Source organism: Apodemus sylvaticus, chromosome 5, assembly GCF_947179515.1.
Source record: "Apodemus sylvaticus chromosome 5, mApoSyl1.1, whole genome shotgun sequence".
Taxonomy (NCBI): Eukaryota; Metazoa; Chordata; class Mammalia; order Rodentia; family Muridae; genus Apodemus; species Apodemus sylvaticus.
Window position 1 is genome coordinate 47931947 of NC_067476.1, and position 16206 is coordinate 47948152.

A 16206-nucleotide genomic window follows, 5' to 3' on the forward strand; every position below is an offset into this window, starting at 1 on the left:
TCTTAAAAAAAAACAAAAAACAAACAAAAAAACATCTAATCTGCCAATGGATTCATAATCCCAATATCATTTTGATGTTTTTGTATAAAATTACCAAGTTTGCCACCTGATTTGACCTCTCCTTGACAAGGACTATCTATAGAAATAGAAAGTGCTAACGCAAGAAAATCTGGATTGAGCCATGTAGAACAGTTTTAATACATTTTGTCAATTTTGTCGCTTTTTCTCTCATCATTAATTTGTTTCAAAATTCTGGTCTGTAAATGGTGTCATCATCATAAACATCTGTCCAGCTATGTGAGACTAGTTGTATTATAACTGAACTGTACTGTCACTTCCATGCCAGGGCTAGCGTTAAATAGTAGCTAGTAGAGGACTTGCTTCTGAACCTGTTCCTTGCAGTGGCTCATTCTTTGTTAATCTGTCTTTTGACATACATCAATGTCTTTCTGCTTAAGAGATAGCAATCCCAGAGTTCTACGAGATTCAGTCCTAGTCAATCATGTTTCTATGTGTTCACTAATCTCTGTTGTTGAATCTGTGGTACAAGCCAAGAAAGTTGTCAATAGTACTTAGCTCTTGAAGTTACAAGTTCCCATTGTCACCATTTGACAGACTACTAAAATTCCGATATGACTTTCACCCAAGTTTTAAAATAAAAATTACTCAAAGTCTAGTTTGCTCTCTGAGCTATCACATCAAGGTGATTCTAAAATGATTCTACAAAAAAACAATTGAGATGGCAATTCAGTTGTAATGACCAGATGATTAAATTTTTTATCGTGTCATAATAACCACTTAATATGCCTGCTGTGCACTGTAAATATTAAATCGGATTTTGTGTATCCCTATAAACCAATGATAGTTCTTTGCTAGGAATCAGATAATAAAATACCAAAATCTTAGGGTGTCAAATGATGGTAACACATTGTTCTACTATGTAAGTAAAAGCACAATTCATAAAAGGCCAGGCAATTTTCTTCTGAGGACTGTGAAGGAGAGTCCATGGGAACCATGGGAACCTTCTCACCTGGCTCCTAGTGCTTCTCAGCAACTGTATGGAGCTGATTGGAAGCTCATGTATATCCTACTTGTTGCTTTCATTGTTTCCTGTGTGGTATTCCTTCAAGTTGTATGTATGTATGAGTTCACAGCACTCATTCTCACTCAGATACAAGTAATGTTGGGTAGGAAGCCTAAGGACATAACCACCATAAGAAGTGTGATCACGTCTTAATTCATAATGTCAATACTAATATTATTTCCAGACAGGTTCACACTCAATAGTCTTGTGTTAATATTTAAATATATGAATTGGAGGAAGTACAGTTGAATCCAGAATAACTTATGATGATAAGAGGACCGAACAACACCCATCATTGATACAGTTGTCCTGTGTCCTTTTAACAGTGCATAAAATTCAAAGTAATACATTGTTCTACTATGTAAGTAAAAGCACAATTCATAAAAGGCAGGGGCAATTTTGATAAAAATCAAAGTGTATGACCACTCTACATATTTTATTTCCATTCGTCTTTGCTAAATTGAGACAACTAAAAAGTACTGAAGACTGCTGTGGGAATTTATTTCTTTTACAGGTTAGAGTTCAGGAAGATCTCATATAGTGTCCACTAGCTTGTGCCTTTAAGTCACATTTCAGTTTGGGAACCACAATCATTTCTGAAATTCTTGCTATTGAACAATACAAGACAAGCCTTATAAGCTTATAGTCAGGGGTTTTCTTTTTCAGGAGTATATCATAATAAAATGCTCCAAGAAGCTATGCACTTCTCCTTTGTAAAATATAATATCCCTTTATAAATAGAAGTTGAACCTTCTATTCTCTATACCTCTCACTGTGGTTATACATTTCTTAATATATTTTAACAAACTTAAGTAATTTATTTCATTGTGTATAAGACAGTATTAAATACAGGAAAATTAAACAGAGTAAAGAAACCAGGAATACAGGGGGATCACCACAAGTGAGAGAAATTAAAATCAAACAAACAAACAAACAAACAAACATTGTCTAGATTCCAACTGACATACTATATTTCTGTAAAGAATTCTATCTGTAGATGTTGAGAAGAACAGACTGGTCAGTTGCTTTCAGACTGCTTGATGGTGTCAATATCTTCATTAATTATTCAAGTTTTTAGAGTCATCAAAGTTTCCAAATACTTCCCTCGAAGTAAGGATAAAATCTAACACATTGTCAGATGTTTTGTTGTTGTTGGGTAAAAACTAAGGGACTGTCAGGTCTTTTTGTTGGGTGAAAGCTAAGACATTGTCAAGCCTTTTTATTTGTTTGTTTGAGACACCTCCTACTTAGAAGCATATGTATTTTTGCATTTTAGAATGACTTAAATTTTTATTTATAAGAAGGAGCTTGACAGTTTAACCTTTGGGCAAAGGATAAGGAGGGTATAAATTGTAAGTGACTTAAAGGACATGGTGGCTGTGTGATGGCACAGCAAGAATATGCTGCCTATAAATCAGAAACCTTTACCAGACACTAAATCTGCCATACATTTGTCTTGGATTTCCAGTCTGTTGAAATGGAAGAAATGAATGTTGTAGTTGCTAAAATCAAACTAAACAACCCCCAAAAGACAAGTGACAAGTCCAACTAGATATACAGGAGGGAGTGGCATCTTTGGGATACGGTGGCACACAATCACCTTCCTTCTTGTGTTTCTACAACATACACATGGTTGTGCATATGTTACTCCCACTGAGCATTGAATGATAGAGAGATCGGTGACTCCTGGGATTTTTTTTTCACACCAATAACTGAATGGTAAGTTTAAGAAACCTAAGAGTGAATTGGCAGGATTAGGTGAAAGACTAGGAAGGGTGATGCCATAGAAGCTCTAATAATGTGAAAGTGAGTTAGAAAGAAACATTTTCCCTAAGTCTGGAATATATTGCCTTTGTTTTATACCAGTCATAAGTTACTAGACCGTTTTATGTGCACATAATGTCACCAGAAGTGCCTGTCTAACAGAATAAGAATGCATTACCAATTCTGCTGTGATGACCACAGCACAGAAACTATTAGAGTCATTTGTCAATGTGGCATGGTGTCTAATAGTTCTAAAGAATGGGCAGTTGTAACAACTATTTGACATTTTAAAAATACTGTTTCTCCTCAAACACATTCCATTGACTCATCAAGTTTGAGTCCATTGGTTTGTCCACTCCTGTCATTTCAGCGAGATGATATAACACATTCAATCACATTTTGAACAGGTACCCATATGTGAGTGGCCTTTAGTAAGTATCTCTTATTTTAAACAGTGTTCATCTTATATTATGCCTTGGGTACTGTGCAAGTTATCACAAAACAAGAAAATAGATTATATAGATTGTATACAAAACAGATCGCCCAAACTGTGAAAATTTACTTCCCCATGAGATACCTAGAGGACAGGCATCTTAGTGTGCTTTCCTTTGCTGAGATACCCATGAACAAAGCACCTTAGGTAGAAATAGTTTATTTGGCAAGGTTTGTTTGCAGGTTGCAGTCCATCGTGAGGAAAAGTCAAGACGAAATAAAGAATGAATCCTGGATGCAGGAAGGAAACGAGTTCCTGGAGAATTGTTGCTTACTGGCTTGCTCCTCATGGGTAGCTAAGCCTGCTTTCTAATCCCACGGGGCAAGCTACCCAAAGGTGGTACTGAACTCAGGTCTGGGCTGTCCCTCAGCAATCATTACTTCAGAAAATACCCCACAGAATTACCTATGGTCAACTGGATGGGGATATATTTCAGCTGATATTCCTCTTTTGAGATGACATAGAGCCAGGGAAGTTATTCTAACCAGCATGATAAGTAAAGTAATATTTTTTATCCTAAACAATTTCTTCAAGGCTGACACATTCAGCAAGGTTTGCTGTTGTTTTGTTTCAAATGTATAGTGTAGTTAGCTTATAATATGTCCACAAACAGGGTTTCTTTACCAGTTGTAACGTCAACCTGACTTTTGATCTCCTATCTTCCAGTCTTCATATTCCTGAAGCACATTTAATTATTTAATTATTACTAAAGTGAACAAAGATATCAAGAAAAAAGAAACCCTCTGACTATAAAATGGAGAACATGAAGGAATTTTCTTTCCCCACCTAAACAATGAGATAGTGGTTTGCTCTGTCTCACTTAATGAGTCCGTTTCACCAGTTGTTAAAGAACTGATTAGACCTTCTAATCTAACAACTTCCTTCCAGATTTATTCATCTAGGAGGCCAAGGGAGGGAAAGAAAATAAAGACAATAAAAAACAAATACAAATTGGGGACAGTGTAGATCCAAGTCTCCAGAGTTTCTTCACTTCACAGTTCAAACACAACTTTGTAAATTTATATTCAGAATCTGTATATTATAAAACATAAACTTTTTAGTATCAGATATTCTGTTATAACTTCAGGACCTTAAAAAGATCATATAGCTCCTTTAACCTGTATTCCAAACTAAAAATAATGGTATTCATACCTACACTATTGCTGAATAAGAATAAAAATATTCAATACAGGAAAATAACTGTTACCCACAAAGTATTCAATAATATTAGATCTTATTAGCTATTATGATTAGCTACTTTATTGTTGTTGTTGTCATTGTTAAGATGATATAACCTGGCCATCAACATTCTTTCTTTAGTTCCTTATTGAGAAATACCCACAGATATTTTAAGTCAATTATTATGTTAAATGTTGGTGGTCAAGCAGTATAGAATAGTTTCTTCTCTTGTTCACTATTTAAATGTGAAATTACATTTTTTTTCTAGAGAACATAGATTTTATATGTATTAGCTTTGTTCAAGACAGTTTATGACAAAAAAGGTATACGAAAAGCACAGATTCAGGCCCTGGCAAGTGTGCCTTGCTGAGCTTCTGTGACCCCTTTAGTTTTAGGAAGTAACCCAGATGTGCTCCCCCACTGAGACTGGCTAGCCTGCTACTGTGTTCAGCTGAGGAATCAACTCATTAAACTGGAGTTTACTGATCCTCTATTCATAGCTAGCCTTTGTTCCCCAGCAAGTGGTCATGGGAAACTCAGTTCCAGCTAACCTTTGGGAGACACAGAAGACCTGGCAGGAGGAGCCCACCTTTGTCCTTCTGTGGACACCTTTGATTATTCTACCTCTGTGGCCCTGACATTTGGCAAAGGGAGCCACAATGTTGTTTTGTTTTGTTTTGCTTTTCCTCTCAAGTTTCAGAGTAGGCAGAGGCTGTGTCCTTGGTGAAGTCCTTAACTAGTTTTGGAAGTGTCTGTCCTCCAAGTCCCCAGTGAGAGTTTAAACTCCAAAGAAGATTCCTAGCACAAGGCCATTCTCTTGTCTGCCTCTTTTTGGTTTCTGTTCACATTTTCCTACTTCTCTTTCCTCCATTCTTCAGGGAAACTTCTCTGCACACTTACCTTTTCTACTTTCTTTGTTAACTAAACTTTTGTTCCAGGTTCTCTGAGATTTGGCCTCTTGGGAGTGTTTTTTTGTTTTTTTTTTTTTGTTTTTTGTTTTTTGTTTCTGTAGCAGGAGGTACTTTCCATTCAAGACGTGGTTTGAAAGACTGTTGTCTACACTGATGATTTACACAGATAAAATTACTTGCTCAAAGCCACAGACCTGGTCCTTTAGTTTGTTTGTTCATTTGTTTTTGTTTGCTTGATTTTTTTTCTTTTTTCTGATTCAACCTTACCATTCATGAAGGAATTACTCTTTGCTGCTTAACTATGGGAGAAAATTTGAAGTAAAAGAAACAGATAACAGAGGCCTTGTTTTCACATTGAATTACTCCAATGCATAGCAAAATCTAAAGTGGAATAAAATGAGAGCTATGCTTATTCATCGGTTCATCTGTTTCAATATACTAAAATTAAAACCCGATACATTAAATGTGCTATTCATGTGTATCCGTGCTCCAGCTTGAATAATGTCCCTGGTTAAAACCCAGTTAAGGCAGGAATGCTTTTCCTATTTTAAAGTGCCACACAGTATCAGTGAGCTTGCTTTTTCAAAATCTTTCAACATAAGCTTGCTGTCGGGATCCAATCAGGTTGGTCATAGAATCCCTGACTTTTGCTTATGTGTCTGCTGCTGTGAGCCAGGCACTTCTGAAAGGTGAGAAGGAATGATGGATCGTTCTCTTCTCCACTGAATGCTGAGAATATTTTCTAAGAATTCTTTTCTGACTTGAAGAATATCATCTCCCAGGAGAGTTCTGTCTAAGCTATTGTTAGGCAAACCTGCAATCATCATCTTCACGTATTCTGTCGGTTAGAAGTTAGCCATGTGTTTGATATCTTTCTCTACCACTAAAGCAAGTAGTCTATGGCACACACACCCTACAGAATCTTCTCATTAGATATGACTTTAAAATTAAAATCTACAACCAACTCTTTTAAGGGGATAGTACACAGAAGAACAAATGTTCTTAACTAACATTTCCAAGAGATGCTTCTGCTATTGTTGTTTTGTTTTGCTTATAGATTAGGTTGCAGCATGAATGCATTTGCCCTTGTAGTATTTTCATAAAATATTCTCAAAGCATGACTGTGTTCCCCAATTCAAATTAATGATGTATTGGAGCCTGAAAAGATGGATAGCATTTTACACTTGTACAGGAGAGCATTCAAAGCTCCATTAGTGCTCTGTTGTCAGAATAATGGCGTCTATTCTGAGCACCCTTCATTCTCAATGTGTATGATCTATGGAGAGACAGCATGAATTAAAGATGATAATGAGAGGAGAATGGTGACAAAAATTTTAATGTCAGCACTCTGGAGGCTGAAATAGTAGAGTCATAGCAAGTTCTATGCTAGTTGGGATGACCAGAGTATTCAAGGCAGGTCTGGGCTACTTATAAAGTCCTGATGATGGTGGTGGTGATGATGATGATGATGATGATGATGATGATGATGATGATGATGATGATAAAAATAATAATAATAATAGTAAGTAAAATTATAGTGAGGGTCAAGTGACTCTACTGTTTTAGACATGATAGTTTTATATTTTAGAGATTGAATTTTCTTAAATGCAAACAGTTAATAGTACTTCTCAAACTTGTCCAATGGATTTAGTCTTTAAGGATAAAAAACAAGTTCAACCTTTTTCACTGAGCCCCAGCATTAAATAAGTTCTAGTACAATATTACTTTTAAATACATAAATATAAAGTCAGATGTAAATGCCTTGTGTTCATACATTTTATGAAATATAATTATAATTATAACCCAACATGCTATATTATTAAATTTCTGTTTCGTATAGCCTCTCTTGGTGGCATCCTTTGTATTTCTATCTCTATACATATTCCTTAGGATCAAAATGATTATAAACACAAATGCTGAATTCACACAGTTGTCATTAAATACTATAAGAAATTTGAACATAAAATGTAAAAAGTAAATTTCAGAAAGAAAAGCAGATTCATAGGAGCATATATTTTAAAATAATAAGTTTTTACTTCACTAAATTATTAGGAAGCATATTAAAAAACCAATATGGGCCTCAAAGCGATGTGTATTTTATAAAGTTGGTTTAGTAGAGTTTCTGGAGAGCTGGTTATAGTGGTGCACACCTGTAATAACAGGACTGTAGAAATGCAAGGAGACCAGAGCCATTGGCCACGCATAGGAGCCCAGCTTACATGGCATCCTGTTGATAAATAAAATTGGGAGAGGACAGAAATGGCTCTACAATAAACAATGAAATTGAATTCAGTAGGTATTACTTATATGTATCTGTGCATATGTATTCATGCATGCATATATTTCTACAATAGTAATAACAGAAAAAATGGCTTTCAACGTGAGAATGGAATGGGCTCAAGGCATGTTACTTAGGGAAGACTCTTAAAAAGAAAGTGATATTATTCTATTTCAATTAAGGTCATATCAACCTCTCCCCTCAATAAAAGAAACAGAATTAAAACTATGGCTTAATATCATCAAAGGAAAAAAAAGATATTGAAATCAGTCAAAATATCTAAATATATATGTAAATTCAGGTTTACTATCTAAAGTGGGAGAAGCAAAACAAACCAAAAGAAAAACAAAACCAAAAACCAAAAACTAATTGTCCATCCAGGAGAAAGATTTCACCTCTCGAGTGATAAACTTCACTTTAATTGCTACCTTTATGTATAATTCAACCAATAGTAAAGTTGATTACACCAGTCTAACTTGACAATAGTGTGGACTAGATCCTGTCTTATTTTTCAGTGAAGAAGCCCAGTATTCTTCTGTTCCAAAGTCTTTTCAGATAATTTCAATATGGTTGAAAAGAATGTGCAGCCCTCCTGGAACCTAGGCCCTCTGTATCCCTAGGGAAGCTATGGAATCTGTTCCCGTTTTAAAGAAGTCCCTTCAATTTAGTTCCCCCTGCAGAATTTTCCTATAAGTTTACAGAAGTACATACAATGACTATCTAACTTCAAGGAAGAGTAGTCCTTGTAGATATGAACACGATTCACACAGCTGATGGCTTTTAAGAACCAATACAATGCCCAAGGTATTCAGAGAAGAAAATGATCATCTCATGCAGTGGTTCTCATCATGTGGGTCGCGTCACCTAAGACTGTTGCAAGATACAGATATTGACATTATGGTTCATAACTGTAGTCAAATTACAGTTATGAGGTAGCAACAAAAATAATTTTATGGTCACCACAACATTGAGGAACTATATTAAAGGATCACAGCTTTAGGAAGGTAGAGGACCACTGCTCTAACACACACCTAAGTAAGGAGTCAAAGCTTCAATAGATATATGAGCTTCTTTCCTTCCTTCAATTATTTCTTTCCCTCTCTCCCACCATCCATCTCTTCCTTTCTCCCTCCTTTTCTTTCTTTCTTTCTTTCTTTCTTTCTTTCTTTCTTTCTTTCTTTCTTTCTTTCTTTCTTTCTTTCTTTCTTTCTTTCTTTCTTTCTTTCTTTCTTTCTTTCTTTCTTTCCTTCCTTCCTTCCTTCCCTCCTTCCTTTCTTCCTTCCTTCCTTCTTTCCTTCCTTTCTTCCTTTCATCTTTTGTCTTTCTTTCATTCCCTCTCTCTCCATCTGCTTTTTTTAGGAAGTAGAGAGCAATCATAGCATGCCATATTGTGTGTACATTTTATAGCTGACTAGCTTCTGCTTCGTACAGCCTTATAGGCAACATCAAGGGAAATATTATTAAATGCAAATCAGGACAAAACCAGGCATGCATTTAATGAAATCTGTAACTAAAAATCAAAACAGTGTTAGAACTACAATAAATTACATTATCTCAAGTTTTCTGCTCAGCTAATATTTATGAAACATATCATTGTTACTCTAACTTCATCTAGAAAATTGAGGGCCCAACCTACCTACTTTATAGGCCTGTGTAAGTAGGAGTTATAGCTCATGAAAAAATTGCATTGAAATGACTTAGGATTTGTTTTTATATCTGTCTTCATTGGCTCAGCTATTAGTTATTTTAGAAGGGTTGTGGCACCCCCAGGAATTTCAATAAAATAATGGTACAAGATCAGAAGTAAATCAAGGCTTTGAAATGTATGAATTTTTATATGTAAGAATATCATCTCTAAATCCTGAAGCTCTGAAAAACTAAAGCCACTCCTCCATCTCAAATTCTGAAGATTTTTGTTTCTGTTTCCAAAATGTTCAAGTTCTTTTATGCATATTTTAATATTTAATGAGTTCATCTCATTTGACCTGCTTAAAATTTGCTCAAAGGTCACATGGGAAAAGCTTGTATTATTGGATAATAGTTCTGAAGACTAAAGGCCATGATGGGATGTCTTTGGGACTTACCAGTGAAGGAATCTGTGACCATGTGAGAATCATAAGAAATCTTATAAATGTCTCTACCATAATTCTGTATCTTGTGGCTTGAAACTGAGAATCCTTAAATATCTGTGTTTGCAAGGTTGCTCACAGTTTATAATCCCAGCACAGTAATTTCTTTAAAGTATTTCCAAATGTCCATATTAAAGAATGAACAGGAAACACAAATAGCTTATTGTTAGCAACTAAGGAGTATGAGAAATAGAAATTGGAAGAAAAACAAGTATATGTGAAAATACTAAGAAGTCATTCTGTTAAGTGTTAAATCATTAAATATGTTTCTTCTAATCATAAATTGTTTCATTGTATACAAAATTTGTTTTGATGTGAAATAGCATCTCCTGCATCCCACTCAGGCCTTGGATATTAGCTGAGGCGTACCTTGAAGTCTTGATTCATCTGTCTCAAATTCCTCTGTTCCTTCCTTAACTACATCCTTGCACTACAACATCTGATTCTATAGTATAATTATCTTACAAGTATTTTTCAAATTGCATACTTTTCTTAAATATTAAATATGCCAAACTTATGTGAGTTTTTTTCAGTTTGTCACAAGCAAGAGAAAATAAATTACCTTTTGACAATTTTAAACCAGTTTCTCTGGCTATGCATTGACTGTTATATTCTAAGTTGTCTAGAATCTCTTCACAGCTTGGATTCAAGTGGCCATTTTAAGTTTTTTAATTTATTTATCTTCATCCATGTGTTTGTATGCACACATGTTTGTAAACAAAAGCTCATATTATGCTAACACTGGGGTGTTGTCTACAAAACCAGGGCAATAGATAGTTACAGGCTTGGTAAGCCTCAGTGTGGTACTGGGAATGGAACTATGGTCCACTGCAAAAGCAATAATGCTCTTAACATCTGAGTCATCTCTCTTGCAGTTTCAAGTAGCTACCCTGCCAAAAAATGTTAGACACACACTCTATTTTCTGACCAATGTTTGCACAAACAGAGCCCAGAGAGAAGGCAATGATAAGGGTGTTAGTTTACTCAATATAGAAAGCTTATTATTCAGAGGTTGACTTCTTACCAAAAGCTAATTTTTAAACCAGACTTCTTTTTGGTTTCTCAATTATTGTTTTATTATTATGATTGTGGTTAAACGTGTTTTAAATATCAATTTTCTGTATAATAATGGACAAAGAAAAATAGCAGATTGAATAAAATAAACTGAAAATAAGCTTTTATTTAATTTATGTAAGAGCATGCATAAATGAAAGGCTGGGCGTTTACTGTATCCCAGTGGGGGAATCAGGGAATAGCTCGCCCTTTAATTTCCTTTCTTTTTTTATTTTATTTATTTTATTTATTTTTTTATTTTATTAGTTTATTCTTTCTTCACTTATTCTTTCAAACCTTATGTTGGTTCTTTTCCTCTTGATATTAAATTGTATGAATACTACCCCCAGAATTGGGAATTTAGTAATTTAATTGCATGGTTCATACTTAATTTTAACATAATTCTATTCTTTCATCTCTTTAATCTTATAACAACCCCTTGCTTTTAGCAAGAATTTCAAGTAAATTGGTTCAACACCCAAAAGGGCCTGAGAGGATTTGTAATCCTAGCTGGCTATGGGAATTTTGCATTTGCTTTCAAAAGGGTTTTGTTCACAAAGGGGTTTTATTTAAAAGTGTTGTGGAGGAGTGGACTGTATTGACATGAAGAGTTTGATGGAAGATTAGCTCATTTGTCATTCTTATTATTTAATTATTAGACTGATGAATACTATATTATTAGACTATCAGTTGGTTTTTCAACCTAGTTTGTATATCAGATGCTGCCAGTCCCAGCTTGGCCTTGTAAAATGTGTGCATGGTACCTTTGGTTAAGAGTGCCGGTGTCTGTCTCCCTCACTGGCAGCAACATTGCTAGCACCTGTCTTCCCAGCCTTTGCTCACAGGAAAGAAAGTCACTTAACACCAATTTGGCCTCCTGGAAAGCTGTATATAAACTGACTGAGGTTATAAAAGACCTAAATTCTGCTTAAGAAACTAACACCAAAACAGAAAAAAATGCCCTTCAATGGCTGAGCCAAAATTATTTTTGGATTTAAAAATAATTGCTGTTTTGATTCTGTAAATGTGGGAATGACCTGGCCTGGTTCAGTAGGAACATGGTGATTCTACATTGGTCTGAGTGTACCTACTTGCCTACTGACAGCAGTGTCTTCTCAGGTTATCTCCTGGCTGGGCAGAAAGTAGATTGCTCCAGTTTAATTGTAGTCTGCCTTTAAACATAGATCTAAACTCAGTAACTACCATAATTCTTTCTTTCTTGTTTTTTTGCCCATTTCAATTGTCTATTTTCCATAAGAAGTCAAACTTTGTAGAGAAGGCTATTTCTCTCCTAATCCTTACTGTTCTTAGAACACACTATCTGTGTCACAGAGTGGATTTTTTTTAAACGTCTCTTCAGTGGAAGGGATGAAGAATTTGTTTCACTGTCCAGGAAAAGAGTAAATATTCCTTCTTAAAGAGCCCAGACTCACAGCCTTTCTAACAATTAAAATAAGGTTGGGTTGGAAAACAGGGGGAGGGAAGGGGACTGATGGGACTTTCGGGGAGTGGGGGTCCCGAAAAGGGTAAATCATTTGAAATATAAATAAATATATCAATAAATTAAAAAAATACAAATGAGACATCTGGTTTTTAATCAAGGTATACATTAATTACAATAAGATATACAGGTTTTATATTGAATTATGATTCAATGAGTTTTGCTTACTGAATGTGTCTTTATAATCAGTATCCTAATCAAGATACAGCATTTGTCTATTGTTACTAAAATTTTTCTTATGATGCACCTCAGTTAATCTTGTATAGACATACATCTGCATATTATTAGAACTGATTTTACATTTCCTAGTTGTTTATAGAATGTAACCAAAGAGATATGGTTTTCAAAAATATGGGCCTGGCTTATTTCATTCAATTAAAGGCTCTTGGATTTATGTATATTATAGATAATTAATTTTATTGTTGTGGAACAAGATATTACCCGCCTTAAAAATAATTGAGTCAGTAATGAAAACCTGAACCATTACAGCTACTGATATTCTATATACTTTTGAGGATTTTTGGTTATCTCTTTTCTGAGTCTCTGCTCATTTGCTACTAAGAATCCCAAATGTATGTATGTATGTATGTATGTATGTATGTATGTATGTATGTTTGTATGTATGTATGTGTGTATCATCTATTTATCCATCTACCTAACCCACGCACCCATGCATCTATCTATCTATCTATCTATCTATCTATCTATCTATCTATCTATCTATCCATAGAAGAAGCATTTGGAAAAGCCACATAACTCATATCTCTGTACTACAAGCACTTACAAAGAGATCAATACACCAAGCAGATTAGTATCTCCGAGTTTCTGCATAGCTACACGTTTTATGTACCTTTGAATCCACCAAATGCTATGAATGGTTATGTAAGTCTAACAGGTTGTAAGATTTTGGAGCTACAAAATTAGATGCTCCATTGCAAGTCTCTCTTAAAACATATTTTTTATGACATAAATATTTAAGTCTGTAAAGGGTGGGTTTGGCTAGAATTCCTAAGGAACTTCGCAAAGCAGTTTAAGAGGCTTTCCAAGAATAGGTTGTGGAAGATGGATTCATCGAATTGAATTGGAGCAGTATGTGAGTGATAGGCAAACACAGCCAGCTTTGTTGTTGTTGTTGTTGTTGTTGTTGTTGTTCCAAACATGAAAACATGGAGTGTGTGCTGATATGGAAGAGTGTCTTACAGAACACACTACTGGAGGAAGTGTTCCAACCTCTCAGGTCAGCCTTGCTACAGGATTTATGGAGTGCTTGGGATTCCACTAGAGATGTTAGATCCAAAAGAAGAAATAGATTTTAAGTACCATGGTGTGGTAGTCTACCTTATAGATGAGTAAAATGGTAAGTTGAATTTAAATGCATATGTAGTGAGTGTAATATTCCTTAGAAGTGGTTAAGATCCTTGGCTCATACAAGACATAAAGAAAGAAAAGGGCTTTTGTTGTTCTTCCTGTCTTGTTTTGAAGACATGGTCTCTCTCTGTACCCTGGCTGTCCTGACAATCACCTGTAAACCAGGTTGTCCTCAAATTCAGAGATCATATTGCCTCTACTGGAATTAAAGCCATAAAGCATCACAGCCCAGAGGAAAGAGGCTTTTTAAGTGTTCTCCAGATGCAAATTTTTGTACAACAGCTTGATGCAAGATATGTGGATAATTTATTCAGTGTCAAAAAGAGAACCTGAATAATTTACAGCACAGTGTTCATGTTTCTTCTATGCTTTTTCTTCCCTTTAGATCTGGTAAAGCCACATCAAGGATTGCTGAGTCCAGGAGTGGAGAAAGGTTTATATGAGAAAAGAGACTCTACTGTCAGAAGAATGCAAGAATTTTCATCCTAGGTAATAGCTAACTCCTGTCTTTCGTTTTGTGTTCTTCAAAAGTTAGTGAAGCTTGTGTACCGATGGATAGCATCCAGGGAAACATTAAGATGCTCAGGATTTGGTTATCACATGTTTGCTTTCATGATTATCATCTTTTCTGTGAAGTAGGCTCTGAAGTCAGTACTCACCAGATGCTATCTTCACATTTGAATTAGGGTGACATGGTAAAGCAAGCATCCTTGCAAAGCAGGAAGCTAGCCACTTCAGATTTAAGTCAGCAATAAGAGGCACCATGGGTTTTCTTTCATGTGTTACCTAGGAGGCTGCTCACAAGAGAAGTCAACTGGCACCACTGAAGCCCCAGAGCTGACACTGTTCAACTGCAGTGCCCTAGCATACGACAGAGAAGTGGTGAGATCCATTGAGGAGCAGTAGACATTATGCATTTTGAATACTTCACACATTTCCCTGATCTTTATATCCTATCAGGATAGGACTCCTGACTTAGAGGAATCAGTTTTCAACTCACTCATATGGGTACCCAAGGAATATGATGACTAAACCATCTATAAATAAAATGTAATTTTTAAAAGAAATTGCCAAACTACATTTCAGTGCAGCATTCACATTTTAGACTGCTACCAGCCTTGTGAGCAAGTTCCTGCTAGATTTGGTCCTTGTAGACCTTCCCTGTTGACATTTCCTTGTGTGTCACCAAAGTATGGAGACAGCATGCTTCTCCATTGTCCATGTTTGAATAGATATGGTTACACTTTAATTTTATTAAAAGGAGACCTTGATCACCTAGGAAACTCTGAATGCTAGCTGATAGCATCTTCTTGAGTATTAGGGAATAACATTGATTAAGAATTTGAACATTTTTTTCTTGGCCTTGCCAGTTGTTGTAATTCCATTTTGTGAGGTGCATGTGTTTATTATAACAGTTTGACCTATTGTTCGTTGCCATATTGGCAAAGACTCTCTTAATAATAAATTATTATAATTAAAATATGTCCAGTTCATAACCAAAATATGCTTGTTCTGTGAATCTTCATTAAAATAAATCATGCGTGGTCCTGCTCAAGCTAGGTTTCTGCCATGAAGAACATTACATGGAATGTTACGCCACTTAGAATATACCCAGTCATACAACCTGGAAAATAAGACTGGGCATAGTTAATCCTAATATGGGAGACATCCAATTAGGCTTACCTGTGTTTACTACAAATAACCCCAAACTTTCAATGATTCAGCTATGGAATTTATACCTTTATGATGGTGTGAAATTCAGTCACATCCATTTCTGCATATTCAGTAATTATAATTTTAATTTGAATACCTTTACATGAAAATATTGAGAAAATTTCAAACAGAGATGTTGAAACACCCCCACCCCTTGTTTTTTTAACGAGGAATGTAAATTGTCTATAACCTCTAATCAGAGATACTTCTAAGAATTCAAGGATGGGAAGAAAAATGAGATCTTAACATCACTGTTTCCCATAGCAAAGAGGTTGGGAGGTAAATGACGGAAAAGCAGAACATGGTAGTCGGGGGTTCAGTGACAAAATACTGTTTTGATTACAAGATAATATTTTTGTAAACCTGTATACAGTCAATCCCGGTGGAGGGATTGCACTTACACTTGTAAATATAGATAAGTTCCTTTCCCAGAACAGGAGGGTGGAGGTGAGAGACATCTTAGTAACATACATAGTTCCTGAGTATTTCAACCATAAGTTGCTCTTCTGTACACCCGGTTTCATTGTTTGTCCCTTTGGGCTTTCATTCTTCTCATCCATCATATCTAGTGACAGTACATCTTTTTTTTTTAATATTTTTATTTTCTATATTCTTTGTTTACATTCCAAATGATTTCACCTTTCCCGGATACCCCCTCCCCATATGTCCCATAAACCTTCTTCTCTCCATCTCTTCTCCAATCACCTCCCTCCTTTTTCTCTGTCCTTATATT

The 16206-nt window shown here is 35.4% G+C and overlaps 1 protein-coding gene across 3 annotated transcripts in view; it reads left to right on the forward strand.

Moving 5' to 3' along the window:
* Window positions 1-16206, forward strand: part of B3galt1 (beta-1,3-galactosyltransferase 1) — a 584427-nt gene that overhangs the window by 173786 nt on the left and 394435 nt on the right. For all 3 annotated transcript variants that reach the window (XR_007977869.1, XM_052182620.1, XM_052182621.1), the window contains one exon: window positions 14146-14249. The gene's annotated coding sequence lies outside the window, so the exon portion shown is untranslated. The remainder of the gene's footprint in view (window positions 1-14145; window positions 14250-16206) is intronic.